Here is a 13,132-nt window from a genome sequence, read left to right on the forward strand (position 1 = left end):
CGGTGGATCCAACACCCAGCTAGGCATATTAATTATACGTGACCGTGGTGTCAGTTCTTCGGACATGTCCGAAATAACAGACACTACGTATTCATATAATAGATACAGGAAGATTTGAGTTAGATTACGTCATAGCCAGGCAGACATTCCGAAATCACATGTTGGATTGTAAGGCGTGTCCAGGGACAGATATAGATTCAAATCGCAACTTAGTAGTGACAAAGAGTAGGCTGAAGTTTAAGAGACTAGTCAGGACGAATCAATAAGCAAAGAAGTGGGTTGCAGAAGTATTAGAGAATGAAAAGACAGGCTTGAGGTTCTCTGGGACTATCGATATTGCTATAATGAATAGCTCAATAGGCAGCTCATTTGAAGAACAGTGGGCAGCTCTAAAAAGCCAGTTGCACAAGTAGGAAAGAAACACGTAGGGACAAGTAAAGTAACTGCCAACAAACGATGGGTAACAGAAAAAATACTTCAGGTGATCGACTAAAGAAGGAAGTACAAAAATGTTAAGGTAAATTCGGGAATACAGTAATACAAATCCATGAGGAATCAAATAAATAGGAAGTGCAGGGAGTCTAAGGCGAATTGGCTACATGCAAAATGTGAAGAAATCGAAAAAGAAATGATTGTTAGAAGGATTGATTCAACATACAGAAAAGTCAAAACAACTATCTGTGAAATGAAAAGCAAAGGCGGTACTATTAATAGTGTAATGGAAATTCCAGTATTAAATGTCGAGGAGAGAGCGGATATGTCGAAAGAGTACACTGAGAGTCTCTATGAGTGTATTGCCTTGTCTGATTACGTGATAGAAGAAGAAACTGAAGTTAGAGGCATGAAATAGCGGATCTAGGACTAGAATCAGAATTTAAACTAGTTTTGGAAGGCTTGAGATCAAATAAAGCAGAAGGGACAGATAACATTCCTTCGGAATTCTGAAATCATTGGGGGAAGTGACAACAAAACGATTATTCACGTTGGTATGCGCAATATATGTGACTGACGATGTACCATCAGACTTCCGGAAATACATCATCCACGCAATTCCGAAAATCTCTAGAGCCGACAAATCCGAGAATTACAGCACAATCAGCATAACAGCTCATGCATTCGAGTTGCCGACGAGAATAATATACAGAAGAATGGAAAAGAAAATTGAGGTCTGTTAGATGACGATCAGTTTGGCCTTAGGAAATGTAAAGGTACCACAGAGGCAGTTCGGCTGTTGCAGTTGACAATGTAAGCAATACTAAAGAAAAATCTGTCGACCTGGAAAAATCATTCGACAATGTCAAATAGTGCAAGTTGTTCGAAATTATGAGAAAAATTGGGTAAACCATAGGGAAACACAGAAATTATACGATATGTACAAGAACCAAGAGGGAACAAGAAGTAAAGATTAGAAGACCAAGGACGGAGTTCTCGGATTAAAAAGGGTGTAATACTGGGATATAGTCTTCCGACCCTACTCGACCCTACTGTTCAATCTACATATCGAAGAAACAATGATGGACGTAAAAGAAACGCTCAAAACTGGAATTAAGATTCAGGGTCAAAGGATATCAGTGATAAGACTCGCTGACAACATTGCTATCCTCATTGAGAGGAATTTTCTGAATGGAATAAACAATCTAATGAGTAAAGAATATGAATTGAGAGTAAATCGAAGAAAGTTGAGGTAATGAGAAGTAGCAGAAATGAGAACAGCGGGAAACTTAATATCACAATCGATGATCACGACGTAGATGAAGGAATTCTGGTACCTAGACAGCAAAGTAACGTATGATGAATGGAGCAAGGATGACATAAAAAAGCAAACTAGCTCTGGTAAAAACGGCATTCCTGACCAAGAGAAGTTTACTAGCATCAGACATAGGTCTTACTTTGAGAAAGAAATTTCTTATAATGTGCATTTGCAGAACTGTTACGTCTGCCGCAGACGGCCCCTGCCAGGCAGACTACACTCAAGACATCCCTGTGTACCATATAACATACACAAGCACTTGCAGGCGCAACCAAGAGGAAAAGAATTCTTCAAAATAAACGGAACTTGCTAGAGACTAATGCGAACCTTTTTCTGCAGAGGTCACCTCACAGACACAGGGAAAGTTGGAGTACTCCGCCGGCTTTATAAGGCCAGCACAGCAGCAGTACAGCCAGTTCCTCGCCGAGCTAGGACCAGCTCCGACGGACCTCGCCGACGCTTTTAATGAATAGTCGTCTACACGTTATTTGTTTTCTTTGTGTGTATATAGTGATATTTCGAGAAGTGTAGTTCAGTTTCAATCAACGACGTTATACTGTGTTCTACAATACTGAGTATTCTTCAGTGGCGACGAGTATAGTGGAACGAACCGACGACCATCATGGTTACGACAGCAGCACCTACGGAATGGCAGCAATTCCTTCAAGGACTTCTGCACCAGTTTTTGGAAACTCAGACAAATCCGAAGCCTCCACTGCCCGCGACGCCACCGCCGTTCCAGGCATTCAACAATGAAGCTGAAGAATGGGAAACATACGAACGACTTCTCTGGCAACACTTCGCGATTCATCAAGTCACCCAAGAAGACAGGCAGCGCGCTTTTTTCTTGTCATGGAACCAATCGAAGATGTATGTCCTGCTCACGAAACTACAGCCACTGGATCCCGACTCCCTCATCTTCGCCGCCATCTGTGCGACGTTAAATGCCTACTACAAACGACTATATCATGTCCTCGCAGCCCGCGTCGAGTTCTACGAATGCCGGAATAAACCCGAGCAGACCTATCGTCAGTGGGCCGCCGAGCTGCAAGGTCTCAGCAGGAAATGTAAGTTTCACATACATCCTTCCAAGGAATCATACGCTGATGACATGGTGCGTGACCACTTGATACAGGCAGCGCCAGATGCCGCTTTCCACCACGACGCCCGCAAGTTAGAAGACCCGTCCCTCGAGCAGGTCATAGAACTAGCCTATAAGTTCGAAATTTCTACAGCCACCGATCGTCGACTGGAATCCTGGGCAGGTGTAGCAGCAATCCGTGACGACGCCACGACGGACGCCAAAGACGTCACAGCAATCCAGGGCACCACGCCGCGCTCCTACCGCCGCCGCGGTCGGAGACAGCCTCCACAACAAGACGCCGAGTCGCACCATCCCGGCTGGAGCCAGAAGCCACTGCAGCAGCAACACAACCAGCAACGTCGTCGTGGGGATCCCTGCTACCCTCCTGCCCGACCTGCTATTCAACACATGATAGAGAATACTGCCCAGACCGCTGGGTGCAATGCACACACTGCGGCAGGGAAGGCCATATAGCGTCCGTTTGTCGCGCAAAAACAACCACCTCCAGCAACCGCCAGCCCAGGCCATATCCAGACAGCTTGAACAACACCCCAGTGGACGTCAACCAGGTGGACAACTCCTCGACTTCAAAAATTTTTATAGACGTCACTATCAATGCAAGTGGACACCGGCGCAGCAGTATCCTTGATTAAATACACTTCGTATGCCAACATTGGTTCACCAACCCTCTCTGCAGCCCCTAAGCGCCTACTGGCGTACAATAAGCAAGAGACAGCTCTCCTAGGACAATTCACGGCTCAAGTCAAGTACAAATCGGTTCACTATCCAATCACGTTTCTGGTTGTCAACAATTCCTCCACAGCAGACTTATTCGGACTGGACGCCTTCCGCTTATTCGGATTTTCCATTGTGGACGATGTTCACCTAGTGCCTCAGCATGTTCCTTTTCCTGAAGTTGATGCACTCTGTAATGAATTCCAGGACCTGTTTTCACCGGGCATAGGCTGCGTCAAGGACTTTGAGGCCTCGCTCCAATTCTTTCCCGCCGCCCGGCCCCGCTACTTCTGGGCACGCCAGGTACCAGTGGCACTACAACAGCCGCTCAAAGAAGAACTCCAACGTCTTCAAGATTAAGGGGTCCTCCACCCCGTGCGGTTCAGCTTGTGGTCCACGCCTTTAGTCATCCTACAGAAGCCAGGCCGCCGCCTTCGCCTCTGCGGTGACTTTAAGCTACAGTCAACCCACAGCTTCTCGTTGATGACTATCCCCTTCCACGACCGGAAGATCTTTTTCGCAAATTGGCAGGGGGCTCCTACTTTACCAAAATCGACCTAGCAGAAGCATATCTCCAAATTCCTCTTGATCTTTCCTCCCGACAATACACTGTTATAAATACTCCTTTCGGCCTCTTCCAACTTAACCGACTCATGTTCGGTTTAGCCAGTGCTCCTGCAATCTTTCAAAGATACCTTGAACAACTTCTCACTGGTATCCCGGGCTGTATAAATTACTTAGATGACATAGTCGTCACGGGGTCCTCCCCTGAAGAGCACATAGCTAACCTCCGCCTCCTCTTCCTCCACCTTTGAACTGCAGGTCTGAAATGTAATATTTCTAAATGTTCATTTTTCCAACAATCTATCTTCTATCTGGGTCACATCATTTCCCAGAAGGGCATTTCTCCATCTTTCTCTTATATCGACGCCATTAACAACCTGCCCCGTCCCCGGGACCTTCATCAGTTGAAATTCTTCTTGGGCAGAATTTCGTATTACAGGAAATTCGTTCCTTCTGCAGCTCAAGTGGCAGCACCCCTGTACCATCTCTGCCGCAAAAATGTCCCGTTCTGTTGGACCCCCGTTTGCGAGACCGCCTTCCATACCCTCAAACAGCAGCTCCAATCCACTGCATGTCTCATACCTTATGATCCCAATCTTCCTTTGATACTTACTACGGACGCCTCTGAGAATGGTGTGGGCGCCATCCTGTCTCACAAATTGCCGGATGGCACAGAGTGCCCCATAGCATACATCTCAAAAGCTCTCTCCACAGCACAAATCAAATATTCCCAAATTGAGAAAGAAGCACTTGCCATGGTTTTTTCCTGTTCCAAGTTCCTTTCTCTATGGCAAGTCCTTTCACACTATTACTGATCACAAACCGCTCCTCTCTTTATTTGCGCCTTCCACGCGATTACCGACCACAACATCCCAACGTCTCCAGTGTTGGGCGTTCTTCCTATCCCAATTTCGCTTCACCATGCGTTTCCGTACCACCTCCCAGCGCGCCAACGCGGGCGCCTTGTTGCGCCTACCACAAGGTCCGGACCCTGCTTTTGACCAGTTGGACCTCCTCGCTTTTCAGATTGATGAAGACGTCCATGAGCCCCTGAAGGCATTTCCCATTACAGCTGTCAAAGTAGCTGCAGCCATCACAGAAGATTCCCTCCTCTGAGTCGTCAGACACTGCGTTCTGCATGGTTAGCCATCCTCGCTGCCTCCTCAGGATCAACGCCACCTCTGGTTGTACTATTCCATCCGACACCAACTTTCGGTGGTGGATGGATTCAGCAGAACCGAGGGTCATCATTCCGAGATCTCTGCAGCCGACGATCCTCCACATTCTACACCAAGGGCATTGGAGGATCGTTCGCACCAAATCCCTCGCAAGAAGGCATGTTTTTTGGATCGGCCTCACATCTGACATTCACAGAGATTGTGCGGCGCTGTACCGTCTGCGCCCAACAATTGCCCCCCCCCCCAAAAAAATTCCTTCCCTGGCCTATGCCAAATGGTCCCTGGGAACGCATCCACCTTGACTTCGCGGGACCATTTCTGGGCCACCAATGGCTCCTAGTCATGGATGCATTTTCCCATTTCATGTATGTTGTTCGGTGTTCAGCAATCACCATGCACATTACCTTATCAGCCCTCGCAAAAATATTTTGCTTGGGTGGATTACCAAAAGCCATAGTCATGGACAATGGACCACAATTTCAGAGCCAGGAATTCCTCTCCTTTTGCACCGACAACGGCATCCAGCATATTCTTACCCTGCCCTTCCATCCCCAATCCAATGGGGAAGCGAAACGCCTGGTCAGGACTTTCAAGACACAAATGCTCAAATATACCAAAGACCACTCCCTTGAAGATGCTCTGACGCTATCCCTCAGTTCCTATAGAGCCACTCCGATAGGGGACAAAAGCCCAGTGGAACCACTCCACGGCCGCCAACCCAGGACCATCCTACATCTTCTCTTGCCCTCTCGGAGAATTCAGATTCCTCCTGGACAGCCCCAGTTTTTCCCTGGCTCCTTAGTCTGAACCCGAGGTTTTGGCACTAACGCAGGTTGGCTGCCCGCCGTCATCCAGCGTTCTCGGGGTCGCCAACTTTTTGATGCCATCTTGGATGGCCACATAGTCCAACGCCATCGAAATCAATTGCATCCTCGCTACCTTGCGCCACCTGCACCACACCCTACGACACGGACCACTGCCACCTCTACAACCCATTCCAGAACACCTACACAGACCCCTTTCACTACTGCCGTCTCCTCATTGCCTGGGTGACGTTTCAGGGCATCAGTCGCCGCCCCCAGCACCACCAAAACAGCAGCTGCAGCCGATGGACCAGCTGCCCAGCCCCTCTTCGGAGCCTCCCCACTAGTCGATGGCCACCAATGAAGACGAAGCGATGCCACTGATCCCACCCATGCCGCCATCACAATCAGTACGCCAGTCAGCCCGCATCGCAGGATGTACAGCACCATTTTCTCCAAGAGGCAGCCTCCACAGCCTCCTCCAGGGAGCCGCAGCCGCAGATCTCCACGACGTAGCAGTTATAGATCTTTCGCGTGGCTCCCCCCTCCCCCCCCCCCCCCCCCCCACGGAAGATAGGCATGTGATGTCTGCCACAGACGGCTCCTGCCAGGCAGACTACACTCAAGACACCCCTGTGTACCATATAACATACACAAACACTTGCAGGCGCAACCAAGAGGAAAACAATTCTTCAAAATCAACAGAACCTGCTAGGGGCTAATTAAGCCTTTTTCTGCAGATGTCGCCTCACAGACACAAGTTGGAGTACTTCGCCGATCTCCGCCGGCTTTATAAGGCCAGCACAGCAGCAGTACAGCCACTTCCTCGCCGAGCTATGACCACCTCCGATGGACCTCACTGACGCTCTTAATGAATAGCCATCTACATGTTACTTGTTTTTTTTTTTGTGTGTATATAGTGATATTTCGAGAAGCGTAGTTCAGTTTCAATAAACGACACTATACTGAGTGTTCTACAATATTGAGTATTCTTCAAGAACAGCATTGTGCGTTGGTGACACATGGACTGTGGGAAAATCGGAAGAGAAGAGAATCGAAGAATTTTATATGTGGTGCTACAGAAGAATGTAAAAAATTAGGTGGACAGATAAAATAATGAATAGGAAGGTTCTCCGCAGAATCGGCGAGGAAAGGAATTTATGGAAAACATGGACAAGAAGAAGGGACAGGATGATATACATCTGTTAAGACGTTAGGGAATGGCTTCCCTGTTACTAGAGTGAGCTGTGGAGGGTAAAATTGTAGGGAAGACAGAGATTGCAATACATGCAGCAAATAATTGAGGACGTAGGTTGCAATGCCTACCCTGAGATAAAGAGGTTGGTACAGGAGAAGAATTCGTGGCTGGCTCATCAAACCAGTCAGAAGACAGATGACTCAACAAAAAAAGTACAGGGATTTACATACTCGTACTTACAGGTCTAGTATGACAAGGATGGAACAGGTAGTCGGTCTTGGGCTTATAGTACGAACCATCACGCCATTTGTCTGAAGTAATTTAAGGAAACCACGTAAATCTAAGTCAGGATGATCAGATGATGATTAGAGCTACCAACCTCCCGGATATAAGACCAGTCTGTTAAGAACGATGCTACCCCATTCGGTTCATCCCTAGTCACAATAGTGTTTTACGAAGAAGTTGTTAAATTATATGAAACGCTAGTGCTGCATTGTTCATTCATTTTTCACTTCCAGTCACTACACACGCTACACACTCGAACAAACATTGTTTCGTAAAGTAACACAACACACACTGTCCGCTGATACCAGGGTCACAGCAACTATGTTTCCATTTTGTGTACCTCAACTTCCCATTTGATTGTCTGAAAATATCGAGTGAGCATCCCTCTATAAGGAATGAGATGTTGAGCCCAGAAAAAGGATAGATGATGAGATGTTATTATTATCCATTGCATAGCTTTGGTAATAAGTTTTTACAAAGAAGTGTTAGCTATGATTAAGTTATGCCCAGTGCAAAATTTTACCAGGCGGCTTCCTCTTTCATTTCTTGCCCTCATTCCATTTTCACCTACTACGTTTCCTACTCTTCCTTTTCCTACTATCGAATTCCATTCATCCATGACTATTAAATTTTCGTCTCCCCTCACTATCTGAATAATTTCTTTTATCTCATCATACATTTCATCAATACCTTCGTTATCTGCAGAGCTAGTCGGCATATAAACTTGTACTACTGTGATAGGCGTGGGTTTCTTGTCTATCTTGGCCACAATAATGCGTTCACTATGCTGTTTGTAGTAGCTTACCCGCACTCCTATTTTTTTTATTCATTGTTAAACCTACGCCTCCATTACCCCTATTTGATTTTGTATTTATAACCCTGTATTCACCTGACCAGAAGTCTTGTTCCTCCTGCCACCGAACTTCACTAATTCCCACTATATCTAATTTTAACCTATCAATTTCCCTTTTTAAATTTTCTAACCTACCTGCACGATTAAGGGATCTGAAATTCCACGCTCCTATCTGTAGAACGCCAGTTTTCTTTCTCCTGATAACAAAATCCTCTCGAGTAGTCCCCGCCCGGATATCCGAATGGGGGACTATTTTACCTCCGGAATATTTTACCCAAGAGGACGCCATCATCATTTAACCATACAGTAAAGCCGCATGCCCTCGGGGAAAATTACGGCTGTAGTTTCCCCTTGCTTTCAACCGTTCGACATACCAGCATAGCAAGGCCGTTTTGGTTAGTGTTACAAGGCCAGATCAGTCAATCATCCAGACTGTTGCCCCTGCAACTACTGAAAAGGCTGCTGCCCCTCTTCAGGAACCACACGTATGTCTGGCCTCTCAAAAGGGTACCCCTCCGTGAGGTTGCTATCTGTATCGTTGTGGCACGTAAGCCTCCCCACCAACGGCAAGGTCCATGGTTCATGGGGATGGGGGGGAAGTGCTTTCGTTGTCGTAATGTAGAAACAGAGCAATTTATCTGACATCCAAATGAACTTAGTCATTGGCTTTCGGGCCAAGGGTGGAAGCATTTCCGAAACGGCTAAGCTTGTAAACTGTTCACATGCCACCACAGTTAAAGTATGCTGTGATGTTAAAAATGGCACTCTGTGGTGCTCCACGAGCCATACACGTTGAGGGTGAACAACAAATGCGGAGATGTGTACTAGCGAACAGACATGCAACTATTGAGCAAATGAATCAAGGGGCTACCAACAGTGTATCCTGAACGACCGTTCGGCGAACGTTGCAGCGTATGGGCCTTCTGGGCCTTCGCAGCATGCGCCTGGTTCATGCACCCATGCTGACTGCTGATCGTCAGCGACGAAGGCTATGTTCTGCATATTGATACCGCAGCCGGCAGGAGTGGCTGTGCGGTTCTAGGCGCTACAGTCTGGAACCGAGCGACCGCTACGGTCGCAGGTTCAAATCCTGCCTCGGGCATGGATGTGTGTGATGTCCTTAGGTTAGTTAGGTTTAATTAGTTCTAAGTTCTAGGCGACTGGTGACCTCAGAAGTTAAGCCGCATAGTGCTCAGAGCCAGAGCCGACACCGCAACTGGACTCTACTCAGTGGCGACAGGTGGTCTTTTTAGATCACTCGTGTTTTATGCTCCAGCAGACAGACGGCCGTTAGTGTGTACGGCGTAAACCGGCAAACAACCTCATGCAATCATCGGAAGGCTCCAAGTAGGAGGGCATTCCCTGGGTGATCTCATCATTCTGTAAGCACAGTGGATCTACACAACTATGCATCTATGGTTTGGGACCACGATCATCCCTACATGCATTTTGTTGTTGCTAGACACGATTGTATCTACGAGCAGGACAATAGAACCTGTCACACAGCACTCAGTGTATGTGCGTGGTTCGAAGAGCACCAGGATGAGTTTACCATGCTCCCCTGGACAGTGCCTCGCCGGACTAAAAACCGATCTCTTCGTGTCATGGATCCTCAACCAAGAAACCTAGTAAAGCTCTGGCTACGGAACTGGAGTCGCCATGGCTCCACATCCCTACCGGTACATTCGAGACCTTCTTCCTGTATGTCTCGAGCGGTTCGCGCTGCAAAATGTGGTTATTCAGGCTTTTGACAGGGGTCGCATTAATGGGAATGGACAGTGTATGAGGGCTTTTTCCCTTGTCATTACAGCTCTTGTTGTCCCCTTGCTACCTGCAACGGTCGTTCGCTGCAGTGAGGGAAGGCTTTCTTCTTTCTTGTTAAAACTGTTAATTTCTGTGGCTTCCAGCAACAAACAGGTATGGTGGCTCTTAGCCTCAGGTAGAAGCCGCGTGAGTATGTTGTGGACTCAAAGGGCGAGTGCTCCGCCACAGCTCATTTCTCCTGCTGTCCGAACCGTGCAATATGGTTTGTTCCCATAATGAAATTTTCACTCTGCGGTAGAGTGTGCGCTGATATGAAACTTTCTGGCAGATTAAAACTGCATGCCAGACCGAGACTCGAATTCGGGATCGTTTGGATTTGATGATTCTCGTTTCGATGGATCGATCAGTCACTCCAACATCGACTTTTGAATATGTACATATCCCCGTCATTGTGAATGGGTTTCTATCGTCCTTTGTCGATCTACGACACGCTTTGGTAGTCTTGATCGGTTTGTAAACAATATTTACTCCTTATTAACGCAATATAGGCCTAATCTGTTCGTCCGCCTGAGAACGTATGGCAGAGAGGCCGCACCGTGTATCTAAACTTCCGGCGCATCACTTCACAAGGTGTTAGGTTTCGTGACACTTCTTAAGCAACTCGTGCAGTACTCCTTGTTCCACAGAACGCATCTCACCCCCTCAGTGCTGCAGCTCACGTGCTTGGGGTGACAGAACTCATGAGATAGCGATATGCAGTTATACAGGTACTCTTAGCGCCGCAAACACAACATATAAAAGGGCATGGCCTTGGCGGAGCTGTCATTTTTACTCAGGTGATTCATGTGAAAATGCCTCCGACGTGACTATGCCCGCACCACGGGAATAAACAAGAGTTTGAACGCGGATTGGTAGTTGGAGCTAGATGCACGGAACATTCAATTTCGGTAATCGTTAAGGAAGTCAGTACTCCGAGAGCCACAGTGTCAAGGGTGTGCCGAGGATACCAATTTTCAGGCATAGCCTCTCACCACGGACAACGCAGTGGTCGATGACCTTCACTTAACGAGCGACAGAAGCGGCGTTTGCGTAGAGTTGTCATTGCTTTCATACAAGCAACACTGCCTGAAATAACGGCAGAAATCAATGTGTGACGTACGACGTACTTATCCTACAGGACAGCGCAGAAAAGTTTGGCGTTAATGGGGTATGGTAGCAGACGACCAACGCGAGTGCATTCGCTAACGGCACAACGTCGCGAGCACCGCCTCTCATGGGCTCGTGACCATATCGATAGGACGCTAAGTGACTGGAAAACCGAGGCCTGGTGAGACGAGTCCATATTTCAGTTGATAAGAGCTGATGGTGAGTTTCGAGAGCGCCGCAGACTCCGAAGGCGTGGACGTGTCAACAAGGCAATGCGCGAGCTGATGGTGTCTCCATATTGGTGTGGGTCTGGGTTACATCGAACTGACCCGGTCCTCTTGTTCAAATGAACTGATCATTGACTGCAAATGGTTATGTTCGTCTACTTGGAGGTGATTTGCAGCCATTCACGAACTTCATGTACCCAAACAACGATGGAATTTTTATGGATGACAAAGCCCCATGTCACCGGGCCAAATTTATTGTTCGCGATTGGTTTGAAGAACTTTCTGGACAGTTCGAGCGAATGCTTTGGCCATGCGGTCGCCCGATATGAATCCCACCGAACATTGGGAAATTTGTGGTAAGCACTATCGGACTAAACTGCTGAGGTCATCGGTCCCTAGGCTTACACACTAATTAAACTAACTTAAACTAACTTACGCTAAGGACAACACACACACCCATGGCCGAGGGAGGTCTCGAATCTCCGACGGGGTGAGCCGCACGAACCGTGACAAGGTGGCAGACACCGCACGGCTACCCCGCGCGGCTACCGAATATTTATGGGACATAATCGAAAGGTCAGTTCGAGCACAAAATCCTGCACCGGCAACACTTTCGAAATTATGTACGTCTATAGAGACAGAATGGCCCAATATTTCTGCATGGGACTTTCAATGATTTATTTAGTCTATGCCACGTCGAGCTGCTGTACTACGCCGGGTAAAATGAGGTCCGGCACGTAATTAGGAGGTTTCACATATCATTAGTCACCTGAGTATATTCGTCTTCCGTACATTATGAGCGTATTAATTATTTCTCGTCAATAACTTCAAATTAACCATTGTTGTCGCGACCTTACATAAATTCTCCGGCCGCAGGCTCAACATCAATGCGCCACCAGCAGTGGAGGGTGAACCTATGACATTGCTAGCCACTCGTCCTGGCGAAACGCCAGAAAGCTCATAAATCTCTCTCAAAGATCCTGAGAAAGAAGCCACAGAAGCCAACAGGCATACTGCAGCAGGTGGCCAAAGATTCAAGACTATTTGTGAATTTATATTTACAGAGAAATCGGTACCTTCCGTAGCTAACTAGTTCATAAGTAAAATTATCGGATGTTTCATGTAGCTGCTTCATTTAAATGAAATACATTGGGAGCAAAATCTACGTCATAATTTTAGTAGTGAACCAAGCAGAAGAGGATCAGAAACTTTGGAAACGCCGTACTCCCCCGGACTGGCGCTCCTTGGAAATGTAGGGAAATAGTCTTTATACATATCTCCGACGTGTAGTCAGCATAAACCAGGAAACCTGCCGCAAGGCTGCCTTCTCTGATATAAACATGTGGCTGCTTGTTCGCCCACAGATGGAGTTCCTATAAAGCAAAATATTTGTTATTAGTAACTGTCTAAACTACAGATCAAAGGAAATAAGGAAGAGAAGTCGTCGCTTACGAATCATCTGTAATTTCCGCAGGCGAAGTTCCTCCGCGCATCGAAAAGTCACCCTTTATTTCAAGTATGCTTGCAGAGAGACTATATTATGCC

This window comes from Schistocerca cancellata, chromosome 3, assembly GCF_023864275.1.
Source record: "Schistocerca cancellata isolate TAMUIC-IGC-003103 chromosome 3, iqSchCanc2.1, whole genome shotgun sequence".
Classification (NCBI taxonomy): domain Eukaryota; kingdom Metazoa; phylum Arthropoda; class Insecta; order Orthoptera; family Acrididae; genus Schistocerca; species Schistocerca cancellata.